Below are 27976 nucleotides of genomic sequence, written 5' to 3'. Positions count from 1 at the left end.
CTGTAAGTTTTCATAACTTACATTGGTCCCTCCCGGGGTGTTTGACGTGTTCCCCGGACCCTCTCGTGACTGTTACACGATTTTGGCCCCAGACGGCTTATTTTCGCGCTTAAGTGAGAAAAAAGTTCATTTTTTGATTTAGTTCTCAAACCGAGAGTCCCGTGTTAGTTCCGTAAGTCCCCGCAACTTACCTTGGACCCTCCCGAGGTGTTTCGGGCATTTCCCGGTCCTTCTCGTGATTGTTACACAGTTTTGGCCTCCCCCCGGTGTCCTATTTCCAAGCTTAAGTGTGGAAAAAGTGTCTCCTTTCAACTTAGTTTTCAAACCGGGGGTCCCGTGCTAGTGCCGTAGGTTTTCCCAGCTCGCGTTGGTCACTCCCGAGGCGTTCCCGGCCCTTCTTGCCACTATTACATGATTTTAGCCCCTCGATGGCCTACTTCGAAGCTTAAATGTTAGAAAAGTGTATTTTCCGACCTCGCTTTCAAATCGGGAGTCCCTTGCCTGTTAGTTAAGTTTTCATAACTCAAATCGGTCCCTCCTGAGATGTTCGAGGTGTTCCCCAGGCCTTCTCCTGATTGTTACACGATTTCGGCCCGCCGAGGCCTATTCTCAAGCTGAAGTGTGAAATGAGTACCTTTTCCGACCTAGTTTTCAAACCGGAAATGCCGCGCTAATTCCGTAAGTTTGCATAACTTACATTGGTTTCTCCCGGGGTGTTGGGGGTGTTCCACGTGCCTTCTCGGGACTGTTACAGGATTTGGGGGGGCCCCCGATGTCCTATTTTAAGACTTAAGTGTTTAGGAAGTGCATTTCGTGACTTAGTTTTCAAACCGAGAGTCCCATGCGAGTTCCGTAAGCTTCCACAACTCACGTTGGTCCCTTCCTAGGTGTTTGAGGTGCTCCCCAGACCTTCTCTTCACTGTCACACGATTTTGGCCCACCGATGGACTATTTTCAAGCTTAGGTGCGAGAAAAGTGCCGTTTCGGACTTAGTTTTCAAACCGGGAGTCCCGTGCTAGTTCTGTAGGTTTTCACAACTTACATTGGTCCCTCCCGGGGTGTTTGACGTGTTCCCCGGGCCCTCTCGTGACTGTTACACGATTTTGGTCCCAGACGGCTTATTTTCACGCTTAAGTGAGAAAAAAGTTCATTTTTTGATTTAGTTCCCAAACCGAGAGTCCCGTGTTAGTTCCGTAAGTCCCCGCAACTTACCTGGGACACTCCCGAGGTGTTTCGGGCATTTCCCGGTCCTTCTCGGGACTGTTACACAGTTTTGGCCTCCCCCCCGGTGTCCTATTTCCAAGCTTAAGTGCGGAAAAAGTGTCTCCTTTCAACTTAGTTTTCAAACCGGGGGTCCCGTGCTAGTGCCGTAGGTTTTCGCAGCTCGCGTTGGTCACTCCCGAGGCGTTCGAGGCGTTCCCGACCCTTCTTGCCACTATTGCATGATTTTAGCCCCTCGATGGCCTACATCGAAGCTTAAGTGTTAGAAAAGTGTATTTTCCGACCTCGCTTTCAAATCGGGAGTCCCATCATGCCTGTTCGTTTAGTTTTCACAACTCAAATCGGTCCCTCCTGAGATGTTCGAGGTGTTCACCGGGCCTTCTCGTGATTGTTACACGACTTCGGCCCGCGGAGGCCTATTCTCAAGCTGAAGTGTGCAATGAGTACCTTTTCCGACCTAGTTTTCAAACCGGAAGTCCCGCGCTAGTTCCGTAAGTTTGCACAACTTACATTGGTTTCTCCCGGGGTGTTGGGGGTGTTCCACGGTCCTTCTGCTCTTACAGGATTTGGGGGGCCCCCGATGTCCTATTTTAAGACTTAAGTGTTTAGGAAGTGCATTTCTTGACTTAGTTTTCAAACCGCGAGTCCCATGCGAGTTCCGTAAGCTTCCACAACTCACGTTGGTCCCTTCCTAGGTGTTTGAGGTGCTCCCCAGACCTTCTCTTCACTATCACACGATTTTGGCCCACCGATGGACTATTTTCAAGCTTAGGTGCGAGAAAAGTGCCGTTTCGGACTTAGTTTTCAAACCGGGAGTCCCGTGCTAGTTCTGTAAGTTTTCACAACTTGCATTGGACCCTCCCAGGGTGTTTGACGTGTTCCCCGGGTCCTCTCGTGACTGTTACACGATTTTGGACCCAGACGGCTTATTTTCACGCTTAAGTGAGAAAAAAGTTCATTTTTTGATTTAGTTCTCAAACCGAGAGTCCCGTGTTAGTTCCGTAAGTCCCCGCAACTTACCTGGGACACTTCCGAGGTGTTTCGGGCATTTTCCGGTCCTTCTCGTGACTGTTACACAGTTTTGGCCTCCCCCCGGTGTCCTATTTTCCAAGCTTAAGTGTGGAAAAAGTGTCTCCTTTCAACTTAGTTTTCAAACCGGGGGTTCTGTGCTAGTGCCGTAGGTTTTCCCAGCTCGAGTTGATCACTCCCGAGGTGTTCGCGGCGCTCCCGGCCCTTCTTGCCACTATTACATGATTTTAGCCCCTCGATGGCCTACTTCGAAGCTTAAATGTTAGAAAAGTGTATTTTCCGACCTCGCTTTCAAATCGGGAGTTCCGTGCCTGTTAGTTAAGTTTTCACAACTCAAATCGGTCCCTCCTGAGATGTTCGAGGTGTTCCCCAGGCCTTCTCCTGATTGTTACACGACTTCGGGCCGTCGAGGCCTATTCTCAAGCTGAAGTGTGAAATGAGTACCTTTTCCGACCTAGTTTTCAAACCGGAAGTCCCGCGCTAATTCCGTAAGTTTGCATAACTTACATTGGTTTCTCCCGGGGTGTTGGGGGTGTTCCACGTGCCTTCTCGGGACTGTTACAGGATTTGGGGGGGCCCCCGATGTCCTATTTTAAGACTTAAGTGTTTAGGAAGTGCATTTCGTGACTTAGTTTTCAAATCGAGAGTCCCATGCGAGTTCCGTAAGCTTCCACATCTAACGTTGGTCCCTTCCTAGGTGTTTGAGGTGCTCCCCAGACCTTCTCTTCACTGTCACACGATTTTGGCCCACCGATGGACTATTTTCAAGCTTAGGTGCGAGAAAAGTGCCGTTTCGGACTTAGTTTTCAAACCGGGAGTCCCGTGCTAGTTCTGTAAGTTTTCACAACTTACATTGGTCCCTCCTGGGGTGTTTGACGTGTTCCCCGGGCCCTTTCGTGACTGTTACACGATTTTGGCCCTAGACGGCTTATTTTCACGCTTAAGTGAGAAAAAAGTTCATTTTTTGATTTAGTTCTCAAACCGAGAGTCCCGTGTTAGTTCCGTAAGTCCCCGCAACGTACCTGGGACACTCCCGAGGTGTTTCGGGCATTTCCCGGTCCTTCTCGTGACTGTTACACAGTTTTGGCCTCCCCCCGGTGTCCTATTTCCAAGCTTAAGTGTCGAAAAAGTGTCTCCTTTCAACTTAGTTTTCAAACCGGGAGTCCCGTACTAGCGCCGTAGGTTTTCGCAGCGCGCGTTGGTCGCTCCCGAGGCGTTCGAGGCGTTCCCGGCCCTTCTTGCCACTATTACATGATTTTAGCCCCTCGATGGCCTACTTCGAAGCTTAAGTGTTAGAAAAGTGTATTTTCCGACCTCGCTTTCAAATCGGGAGTCCCGTGCCTGTTCGTTAAGTTTTCACAACTCAAATCGGTCCCTCCTGAAATGTTCGTGGTGTTCCCCAGGCCTTCTCGTGATTGTTACACGACTTCGGCCCGCCGAGGCCTATTCTCAAGCTGAAGTGTGAAATGAGTACCTTTTCCGACCTAGTTTTCAAACCGGATGTCCCGCGCCAGTTCCGTAAGTTTGCACAACTTACATTGGTTTCTCCCGGGGTGTTGGGGTGTTCCACGGGCCTTCTCGGGACTGTTACAGGATTTGGAGGGGCCCCCGATGTCCTATTTTAAGACTTAAGTGTTTAGGAAATGCATTTCTTGACTTAGTTTTCAAACCGGTAGTCCCATGCGAGTTCCGCAAGCTTCCATAACTCACGTTGGTCCCTTCCTAGGTGTCTGAGGTGCTCCCCAGACCTTCTCTTCACTGTCACGTGATGTTGGCCAACCGATGGACTATTTTCAAGCTTAGGTGCGAGAAAAGTGCCGTTTCGGACTTAGTTTTCAAACCGGGAGTCTCGTGCTAGTTCTGTAAGTTTTCACAACTTACATTGGTCCCTCCCGGGGTGTTTGACGTGTTCCCCGGGCCCTCTCGTGACTGTTACACGATTTTGGCCCCAGACGGCTTATTTTCACGCTTAAGTGAGAAAAAAGTTCATTTTTTGATTTAGTTCTCAAACCGAGAGTCCCGTGTTAGTTCCGTAAGTCCCTGCAACTTACCTGGGACACTCTCGAGGTGTTTCGGGCATTTCCCGGTCCTTCTCGTGACTGTTACACAGTTTTGGCCTCCCCCCGGTGTCCTATTTCCAAGCTTAAGTGTGGAAAAAGTGTCTCCTTTCAACTTAGTTTTCAAACCGGGGGTCCCGTGCTAGTGCCGTAGGTTTTCGCAGCTCGCGTTGGTCACTCCCGAGGCGTTCGAGGCGTTCCCGGCCCTTCTTGCCACTATTACATGATTTTAGCCCCTCGATGGCCTACATCGAAGCTTAAGTGTTAGAAAAGTTTATTTTCCGACCTCGCTTTCAAATCGGGAGTCCCATGCCTGTTCGTTTAGTTTTCACAACTCAAATCGGTCCCTCCTGAGATGTTCGAGGTGTTCACCGGGCCTTCTCGTGATTGTTACACGACTTCGGCTCGCGGAGGCCTATTCTCAAGCTGAAGTGTGCAATGAGTACCTTTTCCGACCTAGTTTTCAAACCGGAAGTCCCGCGCTAGTTCCGTAAGTTTGCACAACTTACATTGGTTTCTCCCGGGGTGTTGGGGGTGTTCCACGGTCCTTCTGCTCTTACAGGATTTGGGGGGCCCCCGATGTCCTATTTTAAGACTTAAGTGTTTAGGAAGTGCATTTCTTGACTTAGTTTTCAAACCGCGTGTCCCATGCGAGTTCCGTAAGCTTCCACAACTCACGTTGGTCCCTTCCTAGGTGTTTGAGGTGCTCCCCAGACCTTCTCTTCACTATCACACGATTTTGGCCCACCGATGGACTATTTTCAAGCTTAGGTGCGAGAAAAGTGCCGTTTCGGACTTAGTTTTCAAACCGGGAGTCCCGTGCTAGTTCTGTAAGTTTTCACAACTTACAATGGACCCTCCCGGGTTGTTTGACGTGTTCCCGGGTCCTCTCGTGACTGTTACACGATTTTGGCCCCAGACGGCTTATTTTCACGCTTAAGTGAGAAAAAAGTTCATTTTTTGATTTAGTTCTCAAACCGAGAGTCCCGTGTTAGCTCCGTAAGTCCCCGCAACTTACCTGGGACACTTCCGAGGTGTTTGGGGCATTTCCCGGTCCTTCTCGTGACTGTTACACAGTTTTGGCCTCCCCCCGGTGTCCTATTTTCCAAGCTTAAGTGTGGAAAAAGTGTCTCCTTTCAACTTAGTTTTCAAACCGGGGGTTCTGTGCTAGTGCCGTAGGTTTTCCCAGCTCGCGTTGATCACTCCCGAGGTGTTGGAGGCGCTCCCGGCCCTTCTTGCCACTATTACATGATTTTAGCCCCTCGATGGCCTACTTCGAAGCTTAAATGTTAGAAAAGTGTATTTTCCGACCTCGCTTTCAAATCGGGAGTCCCTTGCCTGTTAGTTAAGTTTTCACAACTCAAATCGGTCCCTCCTGAGATGTTCGAGGTGTTCCCCAGGCCTTCTCCTGATTGTTACACGACTTCGGGCCGCCGAGGCCTATTCTCAAGCTGAAGTGTGAAATAAGTACCTTTTCCGACCTAGTTTTCAAACCGGAAGTCCCGCGCTAATTTCGTAAGTTTGCATAACTTACATTGGTTTCTCCCGGGGTGTTGGGGGTGTTCCACGTGCCTTCTCGGGACTGTTACAGGATTTGGGGGGGCCCCCGATGTCCTATTTTAAGACTTAAGTGTTTAGGAAGTGCATTTCGTGACTTAGTTTTCAAACCGAGAGTCCCATGCGAGTTCCGTAAGCTTCCACAACTCACGTTGGTCCCTTCCTAGGTGTTTGAGGTGCTCCCCAGACCTTCTCTTCACTGTCACACGATTTTGGCCCACCGATGGACTATTTTCAAGCTTAGGTGCGAGAAAAGTGCCGTTTCGGACTTAGTTTTCAAACCGGGAGTCCCGTGCTAGTTCTGTAAGTTTTCACAACTTACATTGGTCCCTCCCGGGGTGTTTGACTTGTTCCCCGGGCCCTCTCGTGACTGTTACACGATTTTGGCCCCAGACGGCTTATTTTCACGCTTAAGTGAGAAAAAAGTTCATTTTTTGATTTAGTTCTCAAACCGAGAGTCCCGTGTTAGTTCCGTAAGTCCCCGCAACTTACCTGGGACACTCCCGAGGTGTTTCGGGCATTTCCCGGTCCTTCTCGTGACTGTTACACAGTTTTGGCCTCCCCCCGGTGTCCTATTTCCAAGCTTAAGTGTGGAAAAAATGTCTCCTTTCAACTTAGTTTTCAAATCGGGAGTCCCGTACTAGCGCCGTAGGTTTTCGCAGCTTCCGTTGGTCACTCCCGAGGCGTTCCCGGCCCTTCTTGCCACTATTACATTATTTTAGCCCCTCGATGGCCTACTTCGAAGCTTAAGTGTTAGAAAAGTGTATTTTCCGACCTCGCTTTCAAATCGGGAGTCCCGTGCCTGTTCGTTAAGTTTTCACAACTCAAATCGGTCCCTCCTGTAATGTTCGTGGTGTTCCCCGGGCCTTCTCGTGATTGTTACACGACTTCGGCCCGCCGAGGCCTATTCTCAAGCTGAAGTGTGAAATGAGTACCTTTTCCTGCGCCAGTTCCGTAAGTTTGCACAATTTACATTGGTTTCTCCCGGGGTGTTGGGGTGTTCGACGGGCCTTCTCGGGACTGTTACAGGATTTGGAGGGGCCCCCGATGCCCTATTTTAAGACTTAAGTGTTTAGGAAATGCATTTCTTGACTTAGTTTTCAAACCGGTAGTCCCATGTGAGTTCCGCAAGCTTTCACAACTCACGTTGGTCCCTTCCTAGGTGTCTGAGGTGCTCCCCAGACCTTCTCTTCACTGTCACGCGATGTTGGCCCACCGATGGACTATTTTCAAGCTTAGGTGCGAGAAAAGTGCCGTTTCGGACTTAGTTTTCAAACCGGGAGTCCCGTGCTAGTTCTGTAAGTTTTTACAACTTACATTGGTCCCTCCCGGGGTGTTTGACGTGTTCCTCGGGCCCTCTCGTGACTGTTACACGATTTTGGTCCCAGACGGCTTATGTTCACGCTTAAGTGAGAAAAAAGTTCATTTTTTGATTTAGTTCCCAAACCGAGAGTCCCGTGTTAGTTCTGTAAGTCCCCGCAACTTACCTGGGACACTCCCGAGGTGTTTCGGGCATTTCCCGGTCCTTCTCGTGACTGTTACACAGTTTTGGCCTCCCCCCCGGTGTCCTATTTCCAAGCTTAAGTGCGGAAAAAGTGTCTCCTTTCAACTTAGTTTTCAAACCGGGGGTCCCGTGCTAGTGCCGTAGGTTTTCGCAGCTCGCGTTGGTCACTCCCGAGGCGTTCGAGGCGTTCCCGACCCTTCTTGCCACTATTGCATGATTTTAGCCCCTCGATGGCCTACATCGAAGCTTAAGTGTTAGAAAAGTGTATTTTCCGACCTCGCTTTCAAATCGGGAGTCCCATCATGCCTGTTCGTTTAGTTTTCACAACTCAAATCGGTCCCTCCTGAGATGTTCGAGGTGTTCACCGGGCCTTCTCGTGATTGTTACACGACTTCGGCCCGCGGAGGCCTATTCTCAAGCTGAAGTGTGCAATGAGTACCTTTTCCGACCTAGTTTTCAAACCGGAAGTCCCGCGCTAGTTCCGTAAGTTTGCACAACTTACATTGGTTTCTCCCGGGGTGTTGGGGGTGTTCCACGGTCCTTCTGCTCTTACAGGATTTGGGGGGCCCCCGATGTCCTATTTTAAGACTTAAGTGTTTAGGAAGTGCATTTCTTGACTTAGTTTTCAAACCGCGAGTCCCATGCGAGTTCCGTAAGCTTCCACAACTCACGTTGGTCCCTTCCTAGGTGTTTGAGGTGCTCCCCAGACCTTCTCTTCACTATCACACGATTTTGGCCCACCGATGGACTATTTTCAAGCTTAGGTGCGAGAAAAGTGCCGTTTCGGACTTAGTTTTCAAACCGGGAGTCCCGTGCTAGTTCTGTAAGTTTTCACAACTTACATTGGTCCCTCCCGGGGTGTTTGACGTGTTCCCCAGGCCCTCTCGTGACTGTTGCACGATTTTGGCCCCAGACGGCTTATTTTCATAGGAATTGATTAAAATCACAAATGCAAACTTAGCGGAATTAATGCGCATGAAACATGGATGCAAGACATGGATATGATTAAAAAAAAAAAATATATGATGCTTATGCACAAATAAGGAAAGCAAGTAAAAGAATAGGATAGAAAAAAGCAGGGCGGAGAATTATTACAACACTTGAAAGAATAATTACAAACCAAATTAGAGAGGGAGGAGGAAATTATTACAACAAAATAAAAACCTCACAAAACACTCAAATAAAAAAAAAAACAAAATAGAAGTTTCATGCGTCTTGAAAACCACTGAAAATTGGTCAACATCGGAAGATTACGCCATTTTATCAAAAAGAAGTTAATCGTCTGGCCTAGGCTTAGCAAAACCTGTCTTGTTGCAATACCGAGAAAAAAACAAACAAGAAATATATAGGCAACTCAACTAACCACTTCCGGTTAGCTTACAACAAAACTAATAGACAACTTAAAACAAGAAAATGACTATAAGATTGAAAGTACAAGAAAATGAAAGAATTGAAAACTAACCGCTTCCAGTTAGATTACAACAAAACAATATGAAACAAGAGCAAGAAAATAAATATGAGCTAAACTAACTACTTGGATTACAACAAAACACTATGAAATAAAAAGTAAGAAAATAAATATGAGCTAAACTAACCACTTGGATTACAACAAAACGCTTTAAAATATGAAGTAAGAAAATAAATATGAACTAAACTAACCACTTCCAATTAGATTATAACAAAATACTATGAAATCGAAAGTAAGAAAATAATTATGAAATAGAAAATATAAAGAAAATGAAAGACTTGAAATTCACCTTTCAGAGAAAGATTGAGCTTTTCGATTCCCAAACTTCATCTTGATCACCCTCAATGTTGTGAATTTTGATCTCAATCCTCAATTCAAGAGCTTGGAATTTGAGCTTAGAATAATGTTTTGGACAAGTGTATGATCACTGTTTAATCTTCTTCAACTTAGCAACACTACTCTCACTTTGGCCAAAGCTTCAGGACATGGTTCTTGAGTGGTGTTTGCAAGGAAATATGAGATGTATAAAGGCTTTATAACTTTACTAATTTGGAAAGACAACTCTCTTGCTTTCAAGGACTTTTTTTTTCTCTCAAATTCTAACTCAAATTTAGTATTCTCTCTACACTTCTCTTCTAATTCATCTCCTCAAACTCAAGACTATAGCTCTCATTATATGGGCAATGCTAGTGGAGCAATGGTGGAAGACAAAGTGGATCATTTAGAGAAGTAATGGAGCTAATGGGCACTAAAATGGAGTATTATCCTCGTTGGCTCAAGCACTAGTCAATGGAGGATGAGTAAGCATGCATTTGGTGCAAAAAATAGGTAAGAAATAACATCACAAAGTGCCCCACATAGTAAAAAAAACTCGCCCAATGTGAATAGGTCGAGACCGTAGTAAGGCAAGTTGCACCCACGATCACATTGGTCGTGCCGGCGATGGTACTACTGGTTGACTGGCTAGGGTGGATTTTGTCCCTATTTGCTCCGATTCGGTCTTGTTTCGCTCCGGTTTGGTCCCATTTCGGGTGTCCCACAGGGCTTAAACACTTGGCCAATATAGGCTTAGGGTTAGGAATAAAGCTCAAATTCCAAGCTCTCTTACTAATAATTTTGTGAGAAACACATATTCTGATTGTCATCATCGGGTAATCAAAAAAAAGCGTCGAAGTCTTAGGGTCGGTCAAAATGGGGTGTCTACAATATTATGTGAATTTTTTTTTTCCTGTGACTAATTTTTACTATTTTTATAACTATTTATAAAATTGAAATATGCTGTGCGATTAATTTTTTTTAGACTAGTTTTAAGTTTGAAACGTAAACTGTTTGGTTGAATTTTTAAATTTTGTCTTTTATTTTTTTTAAAAAAAAATTAAAAGTGGCTTGATAAAAGATATTGTTTTCATTTTCATATGATTCTATTTTTGTTTTTGACAAAAATAATATTTGTATGTTTGAATAATATTTTTATATTAATTGTATAATTTGAGTTAATATTTTTATTAGTCTCTGTGTTTTTTCTTCGCAGATAAAATAATATTTTTTATTTAAAAATTAATTTTAAAAAAATAATATAAAATATTAGAAATATTTTTGTTATATCTTTTTCATTTATAAATAACTCAGATGTGTATATATTTTTTAAAGTACTTTGTAGGGTGCAAGTCCATTATGTGTGGGGGATACATGTTCATTATGTGTAGGTGCAAGTTTAGTATGTGTGGTGTCTAAATTAAACTTATGTAGTGGTGCAAGTCTAGTCTGTGTTAGCATGCAAGTCGAATCTATGTGAGGGTGCAAGTTTACTCTATGTGGTGTGCAAATCAAATCTTTGTAGTTGTGCAAGTCTAGTCTGTGTTGGTGTGCAAGTCAAATCTATATTGGGGTGCAAGCTTAGTCTGTGTAAGGTTCAATGAAATCTATGAAGGGTGCAAGTTAAATTTGTGTAAGGGTGCAAATCTAATCTGTGTGGGGCGCATGTTTAAGCCTCGTTTGGGAACAGGCTTTTTTAGTAATTTTTTGACTTTTTAGCTAAAATATGATATATAAAAAACTAGTGTGCTTGGGATGAGTTTTTGATTTTTTTACGAAAAGATGTGCAATAAGTAGAGAGAAAAATGAAATCTTTGACTTTTGGTATAAGTTGTTGGTTTTTTGATTTTTTTGGTGACTTTTTTGGCTTTTTGAATAAAATCACCACTTGCCAAACGAGACCTTAGTCTATGTAGGGATGCATATTCAGTATGCATAGGGTGTGCAAGTCAAATCTGTGTAGTAGTGCAAGTCTAGTCTGTGTTGGCGTGTATGTTGAATCTGTGTGGGGGTGAAAGTTTAGTTAGTATGAAGTGCAAGTTTAATTTGTGAAGGGTGCAAGTTGAATCTGTGTAGGAATGTAAGTCTAATCTATATAGGACACGAGTTTAATCTATGTAAGGTGTGGGGTGCAAGTCTAATATGTGTAGGGATACAAGTCTAGTCTATTTGAAGTGTAAGTTTAGTTTGTGTGGGTGCAAGTCTTACTTTGTGTGTGGGATCAAACATGGCCCCTATTTTTTTTTGTTATATTATTATTTTGGTTTGAGTTATTATTTGCGTGGTTTGAATTAATATATTTTTATTTACATTTGTATTATTCTAAACATTTTCTCCTACCAATATATATATATATATATATATATATATATTAATTAGAAAAGTAATTTATTATTTATATTAACTTAAGTCATACAAATTATTTTAATTCTATAAATTTTTATATATTTTAGATTATTAATTTAAATTTTTATTAAATATGTGAAATATTAGTTGCATTTTAAAATTTTAAACATATTTTTAGAACAACATCAATTTTATAAAAATAGAATTTGTATATTAAATATTCAATATATTTTAATAAAATAAAATAAATTTAAAATATAAAGATAATTTTTTTTTTAATTAAAAGAATGAGGTGAGTGTATGTGTGCTGGGATAGAACTAGGAGAAGATTATGAGGGGTCATGACCCCTCTGTCTCTATGAAAATTTTATTTTCCGTAGTACTTCTAAATATATATATATATATATATATATATGTATTATTTTATAAATAAAATAGCATCGTAGTATAAAAGATATATACTTTATTCTTTTCTCATCTTTTATTCTTTGTTATTTTTCTAGAAAAAGATTTATTCATTCTATTAGAGATTGTTTATATGATATTTAAATTTTTTTATGTGTATATATATAATTTATATATCATATTGTACATATATGTGTACTTGAATATACGGTAAAAAAATATTATTTATCTTTAACCCCTGTAGTAATAAAATCCTAATTTCATCTCTGTATGAGAGAGAGAGAGAGAGAGAGAGAGAGAGAGAGAGAGTATGTGCAAGGCGTATTAGTGAGCGTAAGAGTTAAGGGTAAAATCCGTTTAGTTTAATTTTATAATTATGATTTAAGTGTAAAATTATGATTTTAAGTGTGGAGTTGTGAGTTCAATTTTAAAAAAATAAAAATTTATTTGGTTATGAGTTTTGAAAATATTTTTGAGTTTTTGAATTTTGAATTTTGAAAAGAATTTTGAGTTTTGAAAAGAGTTTTAAGTTGTATTTTGAGTTTTAAGTTTTTGAATTTTGAAATTTTTCGAATTTATTTCTTTTAAATATTTAAAAACGTTTAAGAAAAATTTATTTTTCATTTTAAATATTTTATTTCATTTTTGTAAATTTTTTAAATTCAAAACACAACTCCACACTCAAATCAGAAGCAAACACGTACCTCCAAACTCAATTCAAAAACTATTTTCAAAACTCATAACCAAACACATAACTCAAAACTCAATTCAAAAATTGTTTAATCAAAATATATATTTTTATTTTTTTATTTTATTGAAAAATATTTTTTGTTATTTTTTTAAGTATTGGCCAAATAATTTGTTATGGTTTAGATATAGGGAAAATTGGTCTAAGGTCCCTCTCCCAATTTTAATAATGGAAGAGATCCACAATATTATATTATGATGTCTAAGGTCCCTCAACTTCCACACCAATATATCATAGAGAAAATTAACTCTCTCAAGTCAATCATTATGTCGAAGTGACATTCGACCTCTGAGACGATGACACGATCATGCTCCGCAGTGTGGAATCGACAACGATCTTCAATATCGACCGAGAGTTTGCCTTCTTCGGAGGAGCGGACACTCCGTCCGCGTCGGTGTTGGCTTCTACCTCTGGTTCGCGGTCTCCGACAATGAGGTGGAGTTCGTCGAATCGTCTCCTTCAGTTCTCACAAGAGTTGAAAGCAGAGGCGGTTGCAAAAGCGAAGCATTTCTCTCAGGAGTTGAAGGCGGAGCTGAAGCGGTTCTCGTGGAGTCATGGTCATGCGTCGCGTTCAGCGATTCAAAACGTTCTCGTAGTAGGAGGTAGCAACGGTCTAGACTCTACTTTGGTCGCTCGAGCTTTCCATCAACAGAGAGCTCGTCTCAATCGCACCCGTTCTGGTGCCAAAAAAGCTCTAAAAGGACTCAGATTCATCAGCAGTAGCAAAAACAACATTGTTGATGAATGGAACGAAGTTCAGAACAGCTTCAACAAGCTTGCCAAGGACGGTTATCTCTATTGTGCCGATTTCGGACAATGCATAGGTCATAAAACTCTCTCCCATTACAATGGTGCGATTTCAATGCGTGTTTAAACCTTTTCAATCTCAATTTTTATCATTTTCTGGTTGTAGGACCGAGAGATGATTCAAAGGAATTTGCGTTGGAATTGTTCGATGCTCTGAGCAGACGACGAAGGTTGAATGTTGACAAGATCAGCAGAGATGAGCTTTACGAGTATTGGTCTCAAATCACTGATCAGAGCTTCGATTCTCGACTCCAGATCAGCAGAGATGAGCTTTACGAATTGTTTTATGCATTATTATTTTTTTATTTTCAAAAAAATTAATAGATTTATTCTCTGATTTGAATAAATTTCTCTGGGTTATAAAGGGAAATTTCTTTGGTTTTGAGAAAATTTCTCTGGGTTAAAGTGAGTCCAGAGAAATTCTTTCCTGATCCATAGAAATTCTATGGATTTCTCTAGTTTAAACTCAATTTGTTTAATTTTCTCTGCCTTTAATTGAGTAAAATTGGTGAAGTCATATGTATGTATTTATACTATTTGTTTGTTTGGTACACTCAGCGAAATTTACTGAGACAACTCAGTGAAATTTCAATAAAACAAACTCAGAGAAATTTGTTCTCTGAAGAGAAATTCTCTCAGAGGTCCAGAGAAATTCTCTGGAGAGAAATTTCTCTAGAGCAATTTTATCTGTGACATGAATTTTCTCTAGATCAACTTAAAGGACCTTAAACATTATGAAAATATTTGATATCCTTTATGTTATAAAATTTTAATACGATGGACCTTAAAAAAAAAAACCCCTTAGATATATATAGCCATCCAATTTTTTTTGAAATTAAAAAAATTTAAATATTTTAAAAAATAAAATCATGATTTTAAAACATAAAATAAAAAAAATATTTTTTAAATTTTTCTTTAAATAAAATTTTAAAAAGAGTTTAGTTATAAATTTTGAAAAGAATTTTAAATTAAATTTTGAATTGTGTGTTTAGTTACACATTTGGAAAATAATTTTAAATTTTTTTTATTAGATTACAATTTCAAAAGAGATTAGTTATTAGAATTTTTATTAGAATTTTTAGGGGTGTGTTTGGACAACGGCTATATACACCACCGCCCCCACCCAACGGTGCATTTCTCTCACAAAATTGCAACGGAGGCAAATGTTCCCTTACATCTTTTTATCCTCCTCTCTCTCTCTCTCTCTCTCTCTCTCTCAAAAAATCTTGAACGAGACTGTGAGCAGTGGTGACTGTGAGGAAGAAGCACAAGGAAGGTTTGAAGGAGGCACTTGTAAAACGTTTGGATGCTCTCACCGACAAGATCGGAGGGAATGTTGTGTTGCAGCTTGTTAGCACCGATATGGATCCAAGTATGCCCCCATTCTCTGTCTCTCTCTCTCTTAAAAAATCTTGTCAATTTTTATTTTCCCCCAAACTAACAATTTTCTAGGAAAAAAATAAAAAAAAAATGTTCAGAAATTAAATTATGAGAGCCAAAATCATTATCGGTGTTTTGATCATGAATTATATATATATATATATATATATTTGTAGTATCAATTTTTATTTTTTATTTTTTTGGTTTATGAAATTATTACACACCTTTCAATCCAACCAATAATGATTGATCTGATATTTTATTTTCTTTCCTCTTTTCTGGGTTGATCTGATTATGTGTCTTTACTACAATAACAATATGAATTTTACTGAATTGGTTTTTTTTGTGATTGGTGATGATGAAGAAACGACTTTGATGATGATGAGCAGTACCGTGAGAACCCCTCCTCCTCCTCCTCCTTAAGCCGTCGGGCCAGTTTGGTTGAGAGGAAATCGCTTCTTCCTGCTGTGGCGGCATCCACCCGGATGTCGTCTGCGCTGATTCGGCGGCTGGGGATTGGGAGGTCACGGCTCAGGTCCAGGGATTTCAAGAACATGTCCATTTTCGCCAGAATTGACAAGGTTAGTAATTTTACATACATAATATGTGCTATATATTTACATATATACATATTAATTGTGCCAAATTTAGTTGTTTGAATTCTCAACTTGTATCTGTGGAATTTGTGTGAAATTCTCGTAGAACATTTTGGTAATCTCGTAAATTCCCAACTCTGAAATTGATTGCACTGTGGTTTCCTTTTCATTGATTTTTTTTTTTTTTTTTTTTTTTTTTCTTTCTTTCTTTCTTTGTGTCTGAAGGCAGATTTCAAGTATCTTTTATCAGTGTTAAGTATTTAAGAGCTTGTTTAGTACATGATGATGTAGATCGAATTCTGTTCTTTTATTTTTTTAGCAAGAGAAAAAAAGCTCGAGATATATATTGCATGAGAAGAACAACATGCTTTGTCCTCTTTTTGATAACGAAGTCTATTTATTTCATCCATGAAAGCCATTGACTTCCATTCTTAAATGAATGATCAAGTTATGTTGGATTTTATTAGTGGGAGTTTTCAGAGGCCAACTGTTAATGGTGGACTGTGGAAGCATATGTGCCTTTGTTACTGATCTGTCTGACGTAACTCATGCTGTATTTCTATTTGCATATGAAGTTGGCAACTAAGATGTAGTGACTTGTGACTCCTCATCCTTGTGTTGTTTCGTAAATAATCCCACATTTGGTACTGCAAAAGTTGCTCAGAATAGCTAATCCCACGTGACCCTTTTACCTACATATGAGGGATTATTTTGTCCTAGGGGTGAGATAGTTAAACCGGGGATAACTCTTTTGCATGTGAATGACTAAAATGCCTTTTCCTGGCTTACACATTCGGGGGTATCTTATCTGCCTAATCCAAACCGAAATCAAACATTGCCGGTGTAAAGTGGTGACTGTGCTCCTTTTTTTGGCACCTTTCTAATATACTTATTTGTCAAAAAAAAAAGGGAAGAAGAAAGAGGAAGAAAGAAATGGGCCGAAGTCTTCAATGATTTGTTTTTGGTGATGCATCTAGGAGCACAATAGGAGAATCTTTAATGGAGGTGTAGTTTTTATTTTGGAGTCGAAACATTTGATATTGAGCCCTTTTTTGGATTACTATTAGGAATCTCTCTCTCTCTCTCTCTCTCTCTCTGATAAATACTATTAGGAATCTCTTTCTTTTGTTTCTTGATTGATTTGCCGGAAGAATTTAGTTTATGGGTTGATGTATAGTTTGGCCTTTTTCCCTCTTATGTAATTTTTGCCCGGGATTTCTCCTTGTGTCTCGTTCTAGATTTTATCTACCAAGAAGAGGAAAATTCTCCTTCATTATTCCCCCTTGAGATACAACATGAACAAAATAAAGTTGGTTGTCTTAAGGCTGGTCATGTTGAATTCTCAGACTATTTAATCTTGGATTAGAAAACTTAGGCTGTCATTGATTTAGTAGTACTGGAGGGCCAACATCAATCATTATATTCTCCTATGTGTTGGAGGGCTAACAAGAATTTGAATCAAATGGAAATTGATTGGATGGGATTTTGGTGTGCTGAGAAGTTGATGTACAAATGCCTAGGAGAACTAGCTCCAACCTTCAAAATCACAATTGAAGAAATAATACCTATTGGGAGCAAATATCAATCATTTTATTCCTCCTTTGTGTCTGCTTAGCAAAATCATAGAAGAAATAATAATACATATTGGGAGTAACTAGAATGGAAAGAACCCTCCTTGTGTGACTTGACTACTTAGCAAAATCATAGAAGAAAAAATACATATGAAAGCAAGTCAAATCCAAACAAAAGTATAAAGAAAAATCTTAGCCGCAATATATCTAATTTTTTATAGGAAAACTTTTGACTTGAAGGATAGCTAAGGGACAAGCTTGAAAGAAAAAATCTTCCATTGTATGAAAATTGCGAGTTTTCAATTAACTTTGTTTCCATCTATTAAAAAATTGATATCTCAAGTGGAAGCAGACACCCAATCTATTAAAAAACTGAGATCTCAAGTAGAAGCAGACACCCAATCTCTAGGGATTTTCATGGCTCGAGCAGTGGCCAATGATTTTGCAAATTCTAAGGTGGTTTTAACTTGGATTTTGGATGGGATTGGTCTTCAAGTCATCTCATTTATAAATACTCGTTCCATCCTCAACTGTTTGTCAATTTTCAGCATTTATGCCTTTTAGTAGGGTCAATAAATAATGTATTTTTTTCCCTACAAATTGAAAGAAAGAATAAATAAAAAAAACATAGATGATTTTTTTGGGACGTTTGGAATAGTTAAAATGGACCAGCAATTTCGTACGGGAGGAGAATTAAACTAGTTGTAACCAAAATAAATTTGTCAAATAAGAGAAGCATCCATATTCGCTTGCACTATCAATTGATTAATATGCATTTTACATCACTTTAAAACATTTCAAGTTTGTTTTGGCGATTTCCTAGTCAGTGGTGGATCGCGTTTAATTTGTGGTGAATTCACAGAGTATCATGGATGCTTGTTACTCTACCAACCATTCAGGAACAAACATCACCGATTTCCAGTGGTATAAGAAACACGCTAACAAGTTTTAGGATTCAACACCTAAGGCACATGAACTGGGTTACGGTTGGGTTGTTTCTTTTTTTTTTTTTTCCCCTTACTAAATGGTGAATTGGTTGGCTACGAGGTCCTGTGGTTTTTGTCCGTTTTGATTTTCGACAGGAAGAAGAAGGAAAGAAAAAAAGAAGGGAATCCTTTTGTGTGTCTAATTGATTTTTATATTGATTGCAGAATTGATTGGCATAAAGCAAATTCGTACTGGTTTAATTGAATAAAATGAACAATTCATAAACTCTATCATGTTATGTTATCAATCCTAAGCAAATTTTTTTCCATTTTGAGGGCCAAATCTCCTCTAGACCTTATTCAAGTGTCAAACAACATTTTAAGTGTGAAGCATTAGCACTTTATCTGAATCACTAGATCTTTAGCATTGTCAAATTAATTTTTTATTTGAAATGTTACTGCAATAGTCATTTGACCAAAAGATGTGAAATAAAACCCTGTTTATAGATGAGGGCTTATTAGGGTTATATTTTAAGCCCGGCTAAGAAAGATTTATACAAGCCAACTAAAATTTGGGATATACGTAGATCATGGGATATACGTAGATTTTGTTCTCTAGGAATGGCACTGTATAGTTACCAAAAAGCATGACATTTTACATTTCAACTGCAGGAAACTTTCACCAAAGTAAATGTTCCCATAGAGTGGCTGCTATGATTTTTTCCACGGCGAAGCATGGCTAGTATTAAGGGCGATGCATGTTAGATTAGCACAATGTAAGAATGGAGTTAATAATAAAGACTTCCTTTAGAAAACACTGAACCTAGGTGTTGGTCAGCATGCAAACGAAAGGCTGTATACACTCACAAGACTAAAGTATCAAAATTGATAAGACCTAAAGCACATACCTACTACATCAAGTGTTTTGGGAAGGGTGACATTAGAAATCAGACAGAAAATTCATTTTACTTTTTTGGTTAGGTAAAATTCATTTTACTTATAGTTAAAAGAGATTGAAATTTTGAAAGTACACGTTTTCTTTTGATTTATATCATTATCGTTGTCATGATGATTGCACCAGCATGTGACTGACATTACATTAGATAGCAGGATTGGCTGTGGTACGCCATCACTGCCGCCACTCCATCACCATCATGATTTCATCAACTATTGGAATAGTTTCTATTTACACCTTGAGATTCATTAAATTATTGTGAACTGTAGCAGTTCAATGTCAACTTAATGTTTAACTGTGAATTGCCTCTATTTATTTCTTCATTTTATTGATTACTATTATTAGTTTTTTTTTAATTTTTTCTTTTCATGTAGACGTGGCGTAAAACAGTTGACAGGGCTTCAAAGGTCTTCTTGGAGATGCATTACAACCAGCACAAGTGCTTGACAAATGATATTGCTTAGACCAAGCTATTTCACACTGTGGAAATTTTTATATGACCTGGGGTGTGTTGGGAAGGAAGGTTTGGCCCTTGTGCACTACTAGCGTCTAACTTATATTTACTTATTCTTGTATATGTATTTTATCACCACAGCAAAATAATTGTTGTATTTTGTGTCATACAAATTAAGTTTTTTACCCTCAAAGTTGTCTTTTATGGAGCTGTGTGATTTAAATTGGCCATCCAATTTTTCCATTATGATTTATAAAATCCAGTAAACATTTTACTGTGGAAATTTTTATCTGACCTGGCGTGTGGTAGGGGGAGTCTCTTTCCAGTAAACATTGTGTGATTTAAAGTGTCTCTTTCCAACTTAGTTTTCAAAGCGGGAGTCCCGTGCTAGTGCCGTAAGTTTTCACAACTCGCGTTGGTCACTCCCAAAGTGTTTGAGGTGTTCCTGGCCCTTCTTGCCACTGTAACATGATTTTGGCCCCCCGATGGCCTATTTCCAAGCTTAAGTGTTAGAAAATTGTATTTTCCGACCTAGTTTTTAAACCGGGAGTCCCATGCGAGTTCCGTTAGTTTCCACAACTCACGTTGGTCCCTCTTTAGGTGTTTGAGGTGTTCCCCGGACCTTTTCTTGACTTTCACACGATTTTGGCCCCCGATGGATTATTTTCAAGCTTAGGTGCGAGAAAAGTGTCGTTTCGGACTTAGTTTTCAAACCGGGAGTCCTGTTCTAGTTCTGTAAGTTTTAACAACTTACATTGGTCCTTTCCGGGGTGTTTGACGTGTTCCCCGGGACTTCTCGTGATTGTTACACGATTTTGGCCCCCGACGGCTTGTTTTCGTGCTTACGTGAGAAAAAAGTGCATTTTTTGATTTAGTTCTCAAACCGAGAGTCCCGTGCAAGTTCCGTAAGTCTCCGTAACTTACCTTGGACCCTCCTGAGGTTTTTGGGGCATTTCCCGGTCCTTCTCGTGACTGTTACACGGTTTTGGCCCCACCCGGTGTCCTATTTCCAAGTTTAAGTGTGGAAAAAGTGTCTCTTTCCAACTTAGTTTTCAAACCGGGAGTCTCGTGCTAGTGCCGTAAGTTTTCACAACTTGCACAAGTGGCGTTGGTCACTCCCGAGGTGTTTGAGGTGCTCCCGGCCCTTCTTGCCACTGTTACATGATTTTGGCCCCCCGATGGCCTGCTTCCAATCTTAAGTGTTAGAAAAGTGTATTTTCCGACCAAGTTTTCAAATCGGGAGTACCGTGCCTGTTCGTTAAGTTTGCACAACTCAAATTTGGTCCCTCCTAAGATGTTCGACCTGTTCCCCGGGCCTTCTCGTGATTGTTACACGACTTCGGCCCGCCGAGGCCTATTCTCAAGCTTAAGTGTGAAATGAGTACCTTTTCCGACCTAGTTTTCAAACCGTAAGTCCCGCGCTAGTTCCGTAAGTTTGCACAACTTACATTGGTGTTCCACGGGCCTTTTCGGGACTATTACAGGATTTTGGGGGGCCCTCGATGTCCTATTTTAAGACTTAAGTGTTTAGGAAATGCATTTCTTGACTTAGTTTTCAAACCGGGAGTCCCATGCGAGTTCCATAAGCTTCCACAACTCACGTTGGTCCCTTCCTAGGTGCTTGAGGTGTTCCCCAGACCTTCTCTTCACTGTCACACGATTTTGGCCCACCGATGGACTATTTTCAAGCTTAAGTGCGAGAAAAGTGCCGTTTCGGACTTAGTTTTCAAACCGGGAGTCCCGTGCTAGTTCTGTAAGTTTTCACAACTTACATTGGTCCCTCCCGGGGTGTTTGACGTGTTCCCCGGGCCCTCTCGTGACTGTTACGCGATTTTGGCCCCAGACGGCTTATTTTCGCGCTTAAGTGAGAAAAAAGTTCATTTTTTGATTTAGTTCTCAAACCGAGAGTCCCGTGTTAGTTCCGTAAGTCTCCGCAACTTACCTTGGACCCTCCCGAGGTGTTTGGGGCATCTCTCGATCCTTCTCGTTACTGTTACACAGTTTTGGCCTTCCCCCGGTGTCCTATTTCCAAGTTTAAGTGTGGAAAAAATGTCTCTCTTCAACTTAATTTTCAAATCGGGAGTCCCGTGCTAGTGCCATAGGTTTTCACAACTCGCGTTGGTCACTCCCGAAGTGTTTGAGGTGTTCCCGACCCTTCTTGCCACTATTACATGATTTTAGCCCCTCGATGGCCTACTTCAAAGCTTAAGTGTTAGAAAATTGTATTTTCCGACCTCGTTTTCAAATCCGGAGTCCCGTGCCTGTTCGTTAAGTTTTCACAACTCAAATCGGTCCCTCATGAGATGGTCGAGGTGTTCTCCGGGCCTTCTCGTGATTGTTACACGACTTCGGCCCGCCGAGGCCTATTCTCAAGCTGAAGTGTGAAATGAGTACCTTTTCTGACCTAGTTTTCAAACCGGAAGTCTCGCGCTAGTTCCATAAGTTTGCACAACTTACATTGGTTTCTCACGGGGTGTTGGAGGTGTTCCACAGGCCTTCTCGGGACTGTTACAGGATTTGGGGGGGCCCCCGATTTCCTATTTTAAGACTTAAGTGTTTAGGAAGTGCATTTCTTGACTTAGTTTTCAAACCAGGAGTCCCATGCGAGTTCCGTAAGCTTCCACAACTCACATTGGTCCCTTCCTAGGTGTTTGAGGTGCTCCCCAGATCTTCTCTTCACTGTCACGCGATTTTGGCCCACCGATGGACTATTTTCAAGCTTAGGTGTGAGAAAAGTGCCGTTTCGGACTTAGTTTTCAAACCGGGAGTCCCGTGCTAGTTCTGTAAGTTTTCACAACTTACATTGGTCCCTCCCGGGGTGTTTGACGTGTTCCCCGGGCCCTCTCGTGACTGTTACACGATTTTGGCCCCAGACGGCTTATTTCGCGCTTAAGTGAGAAAAAAGTTCATTTTTTGATTTAGTTCTCAAACCGAGAGTCCCGTGTTAGTTCCGTAATTCCCCGCAACTTACCTTGGACCCTTCCGAGGTGTTTGGGGCATTTCCCGATCCTTCTCGTGACTGTTACACAGTTTTGGCCTCCTCCCGGTGTCCTATTTCCAAGCTTAAGTGTGGAAAAAGTGTCTCCTTTCAACTTAGTTTTCAAACCGGGGGTCCCGTGCTAGTGCCGTAGGTTTTCGCAGCCCGCATTGGTCACTCCCGAGGCGTTCCCGGCCCTTCTTGCCACTATTACATGATTTTAGCCCCTCGATGGCCTACTTCGAAGCTTAAGTGTTAGAAAAATCTATTTTCCGACCTCGCTTTGAAATCGGGAGTCCCGTGCCTGCTCGTTAAGTTTTCACAACTCAAATCGGTCCCTCTTGAGATGTTCAAGGTGTTCCCCGGGTCTTCTTGTGATTGTTACACGACTTCGGCCCGCCGAGGCCTATTCTCAAGCTGAAGTGTGAAATGAGTACCTTTTCCGACCTAGTTTTCAAACTGGAAGTCCCGCGCTAATTCCGTAAGTTTGCACAACTTACATTGGTTTCTCCCGGGGTGTTGGGGGTGTTCCACGGGCCTTCTCGGGACTGTTACAGTATTTGGGGGGGGCCCCGATGTCCTATTTTAAGACTTAAGTGTTTAGGAAGTACATTTCTTGACTTAGTTTTCAAACCGGGAGTCCCATGCGAGTTCCGTAAGCTTCCACAACTCACGTTGGTCCCTTCCTAGGTGTTTGAGGTGCTCCCCAGACCTTCTCTTCACTGTCACACGATTTTGGCCCACCGATGGACTATTTTCAAGCTTAGGTGCGAGAAAAGTGCCGTTTCGGACTTAGTTTTCAAACCGGGAGTCCCGTGCTAGTTCTGTAAGTTTTCACAACTTACATTGGTCCCTCCCGGGGTGTTTGACGTGTTCCCCGGGCCCTCTCGTGACTGTTACACGATTTTGGCCCCAGACGGCTTATTTTCACGCTTAAGTGAGAAAAAAGTTCATTTTTTGATTTAGTTCTCAAATCGAGAGTCCCGTGTTAGTTCCGTAAGTCCCCGCAACTTACTTGGGACACTCCCGAGGTGTTTCGGGCATTTCCCGGTCCTTCTCGTGACTGTTACACAGTTTTGGCCTCTCCCCGGTGTCCTATTTCCAAGCTTAAGTGTGGAAAAAGTGTCTCCTTTCAACTTAGTTTTCAAACCGGGAGTCCCGTACTAGCGCCGTAGGTTTTCGCAGCTCGCGTTGGTCATTCCCGAGGCGTTCGAGGCGTTCCCGGCCCTTCTTGCCACTATTACATGATTTTAGCCCCTCGATGGCCTACATCGAAGCTTAAGTGTTAGAAAAGTGTATTTTCCGACCTCGCTTTCAAATCGGGAGTCCCGTGCCTGTTCGTTAAGTTTTCATAACTCAAATCGGTCCCTCCTGAAATGTTCGTGGTGTTTCCCGGGCCTTCTCGTGATTGTTACACGACTTCGGCCCGCCGAGGCCTATTCTCAAGCTGAAGTGTGAAATGAGTACCTTTTCCGACCTAGTTTTCAAACCGGATGTCCCGCGCTAGTTCCGTAAGTTTGCACAACTTACATTGGTTTCTCCCGGGGTGTTGGGGTGTTCCACGGGCCTTCTCGGGACTGTTACAGGATTTGGAGGGGCCCCCGATGTCCTATTTTAAGACTTAAGTGTTTAGGAAATGCATTTCTTGACTTAGTTTTCGAACCGGTAGTCCCATGCGAGTTCCGTAAGCTTCCACAACTCACGTTGGTCCCTTCCTAGGTGTTTGAGGTGCTCCCCAGACCTTCTCTTCCCTGTCACGCGATTTTGGCCCACCGATGGATTATTTTCAAGCTTAGGTGCGAGAAAAGTGCCGTTTCGGACTTAGTTTTCAAACCGGGAGTCCCGTGCTAGTTCTGTAAGTTTTCACAACTTACATTGGTCCCTCCCGGGGTGTTTGACGTGTTCCCCGGGCCCTCTCGTGACTGTTACACGATTTTGGCCCCAGACGGCTTATTTTCGCGCTTAAGTGAGAAAAAAGTTCATTTTTTGATTTAGTTCTCAAACCGAGAGTCCCGTGTTAGTTCTGTAATTCCCCACAACTTACCTTGGACCCTCCCGAGGTGTTTGGGGCATTTCCCGGTCCTTCTCGTGACTGTTCCACAGTTTTGGCCTCCCCCCGGTGTCCTATTTCCAAGCTTAAGTGTGGAAAAAGTGTCTCCTTTCAACTTAGTTTTCAAACCGGGGGTCCCGTGCTAGTGCCGTAGGTTTTCGCAGCTCGCGTTGGTCACTCCCGAGGCGTTCCCGGCCCTTCTTGCCACTATTACATGATTTTAGCCCCTCGATGGCCTACTTCGAAGCTTAAGTGTTAGAAAAATGTATTTTCCGACCTCGCTTTCAAATCGGGAGTCCCGTGCCTGTTCGTTAAGTTTTCACAACTCAAATCGGTCCCTCCTGAAATGTTCGTGGTGTTCCCCGGGCCTTCTCGTGATTGTTACACGACTTCGGCCCACCGAGGCCTATTCTCAAGCTGAAGTGTGAAATGAGTACCTTTTCCGACCTAGTTTTCAAACCGGATGTCCCGCGCCAGTTCCGTAAGTTTGCACAACTTACATTGGTTTCTCCCGGGGTGTTGGGGTGTTCCACGGGCCTTCTCGGGACTGTTACAGGATTTGGAGGGGCCCCCGATGTCCTATTTTAAGACTCAAGTGTTTAGGAAATGCATTTCTTGACTTAGTTTTCAAACCGGTAGTCCCATGCGAGTTCCGCAAGCTTCCACAACTCACGTTGGTCCCTTCCTAGGTGTCTGAGGTGCTCCCCAGACCTTCTCTTCACTGTCACGCGATGTTGGCCCACCGATGGACTATTTTCAAGCTTAGGTGCGAGAAAAGTGCCGTTTCGGACTTAGTTTTCAAACCAGGAGTCCCGTGCTAGTTCTGTAAGTTTTCACAACTTACATTGGTCCCTCCCGGGGTGTTTGACGTGGTCCCCGGGCCCTCTCGTGACTGTTACATGATTTTGGCCCCAGACGGCTTATTTTCACGCTTAAGTGAGAAAAAAGTTCATTTTTTGATTTAGTTCTCAAACCGAGAGTCCCGTGTTATTTCCGTAAGTCCCCGCAACTTACCTGGGACACTCCCGAGGTGTTTCGGGCATTTCCCGGTCCTTCTCGTGACTGTTACACAGTTTTGGCCTCCCCCCCGGTGTCCTATTTCTAAGCTTAAGTGTGGAAAAAGTCTCCTTTCAACTTAGTTTTCAAACCGGGGGTCCCGTGCTAGTGCCGTAGGTTTTCGCAGCTCGCGTTGGTCACTCTCGAGGCGTTCGAGGCGTTCCCGGCCCTTCTTGCCTCTATTACATGATTTTAGCCCCTCGATGGCCTACATCGAAGCTTAAGTGTTAGAAAAGTGTATTTTCCGACGTCGCTTTCAAATCGGGAGTCCCATGCCTGTTCGTTTAGTTTTCACAACTCAAATCGGTCCCTCCTGAGATGTTCGAGGTGTTCACCGGGCCTTCTCGTGATTGTTACACGACTTCGGCCCGCGGAGGCCTATTCTCAAGCTGAAGTGTGCAATGAGTACCTTTTCCGACCTAGTTTTCAAACCGGAAGTCCCGCGCTAGTTCCGTAAGTTTGCACAACTTACATTGGTTTCTCCCGGGGTGTTGGGGGTGTTCCACGGTCCTTCTGCTCTTACAGGATTTGGGGGGCCCCCGATGTCCTATTTTAAGACTTAAGTGTTTAGGAAGTGCATTTCTTGACTTAGTTTTCAAACCGCGAGTCCCATGCGAGTTTCGTAAACTTCCACAACTCACGTTGGTCCCTTCCTAGGTGTTTGAGGTGCTCCCCAGACCTTCTCTTCACGATCACACGATTTTGGCCCACCGATGGACTATTTTCAAGCTTAGGTGCGAGAAAAGTGCCGTTTCGGACTTAGTTTTCAAACCGGGAGTCCCGTGCTAGTTCTGTAAGTTTTCACAACTTGCATTGGACCCTCCCGGGGTGTTTGACGTGTTCCCCGGGTCCTCTCGTGACTGTTACACGATTTTGGACCCAGACGGCTTATTTTCACGCTTAAGTGAGAAAAAAGTTCATTTTTTGATTTAGTTCTCAAACCGAGAGTCCCGTGTTAGTTCCGTAAGTCCCCGCAACTTACCTGGGACACTTCCGAGGTGTTTCGGGCATTTTCCGGTCCTTCTCGTGACTGTTACACAGTTTTGGCCTCCCCCCGGTGTCCTATTTTCCAAGCTTAAGTGTGGAAAAAGTGTCTCCTTTCAACTTAGTTTTCAAACCGGGGGTTCTGTGCTAGTGCCGTAGGTTTTCCCAGCTCGAGTTGATCACTCCCGAGGTGTTCGCGGCGCTCCCGGCCCTTCTTGCCACTATTACATGATTTTAGCCCCTCGATGGCCTACTTCGAAGCTTAAATGTTAGAAAAGTGTATTTTCCGACCTCGCTTTCAAATCGGGAGTTCCGTGCCTGTTAGTTAAGTTTTCACAACTCAAATCGGTCCCTCCTGAGATGTTCGAGGTGTTCCCCAGGCCTTCTCCTGATTGTTACACGACTTCGGGCCGTCGAGGCCTATTCTCAAGCTGAAGTGTGAAATGAGTACCTTTTCCGACCTAGTTTTCAAACCGGAAGTCCCGCGCTAATTCCGTAAGTTTGCATAACTTACATTGGTTTCTCCCGGGGTGTTGGGGGTGTTCCACGTGCCTTCTCGGGACTGTTACAGGATTTGGGGGGGCCCCCGATGTCCTATTTTAAGACTTAAGTGTTTAGGAAGTGCATTTCGTGACTTAGTTTTCAAATCGAGAGTCCCATGCGAGTTCCGTAAGCTTCCACATCTAACGTTGGTCCCTTCCTAGGTGTTTGAGGTGCTCCCCAGACCTTCTCTTCACTGTCACACGATTTTGGCCCACCGATGGACTATTTTCAAGCTTAGGTGCGAGAAAAGTGCCGTTTCGGACTTAGTTTTCAAACCGGGAGTCCCGTGCTAGTTCTGTAAGTTTTCACAACTTACATTGGTCCCTCCTGGGGTGTTTGACGTGTTCCCCGGGCCCTTTCGTGACTGTTACACGATTTTGGCCCTAGACGGCTTATTTTCACGCTTAAGTGAGAAAAAAGTTCATTTTTTGATTTAGTTCTCAAACCGAGAGTCCCGTGTTAGTTCCGTAAGTCCCCGCAACGTACCTGGGACACTCCCGAGGTGTTTCGGGCATTTCCCGGTCCTTCTCGTGACTGTTACACAGTTTTGGCCTCCCCCCGGTGTCCTATTTCCAAGCTTAAGTGTCGAAAAAGTGTCTCCTTTCAACTTAGTTTTCAAACCGGGAGTCCCGTACTAGCGCCGTAGGTTTTCGCAGCGCGCGTTGGTCGCTCCCGAGGCGTTCGAGGCGTTCCCGGCCCTTCTTGCCACTATTACATGATTTTAGCCCCTCGATGGCCTACTTCGAAGCTTAAGTGTTAGAAAAGTGTATTTTCCGACCTCGCTTTCAAATCGGGAGTCCCGTGCCTGTTCGTTAAGTTTTCACAACTCAAATCGGTCCCTCCTGAAATGTTCGTGGTGTTCCCCAGGCCTTCTCGTGATTGTTACACGACTTCGGCCCGCCGAGGCCTATTCTCAAGCTGAAGTGTGAAATGAGTACCTTTTCCGACCTAGTTTTCAAACCGGATGTCCCGCGCCAGTTCCGTAAGTTTGCACAACTTACATTGGTTTCTCCCGGGGTGTTGGGGT

General features: G+C 42.6%; 1 long non-coding RNA gene across 1 annotated transcript; it reads left to right on the top strand.

Annotated features, from left to right (window-relative positions):
• Nucleotides 1-14594: 14594 nt before the first annotated feature.
• LOC114269793 (uncharacterized) lies at nt 14595-19622 on the top strand. Its single transcript, XR_003631754.2, has 3 exons — nt 14595-14829; nt 15202-15418; nt 19260-19622. It is a non-coding gene; the product is annotated as an uncharacterized LOC114269793 (long non-coding RNA).
• The last annotated feature ends 8354 nt before the right edge of the window (nt 19623-27976 follow it).

This window comes from Camellia sinensis, chromosome 9 (genome assembly GCF_055761805.1).
Source record: "Camellia sinensis isolate YWXY chromosome 9, ASM5576180v1, whole genome shotgun sequence".
Classification (NCBI taxonomy): Eukaryota; Viridiplantae; Streptophyta; class Magnoliopsida; order Ericales; family Theaceae; genus Camellia; species Camellia sinensis.
This window is presented reverse-complemented; position numbering and strand designations above follow the sequence as displayed.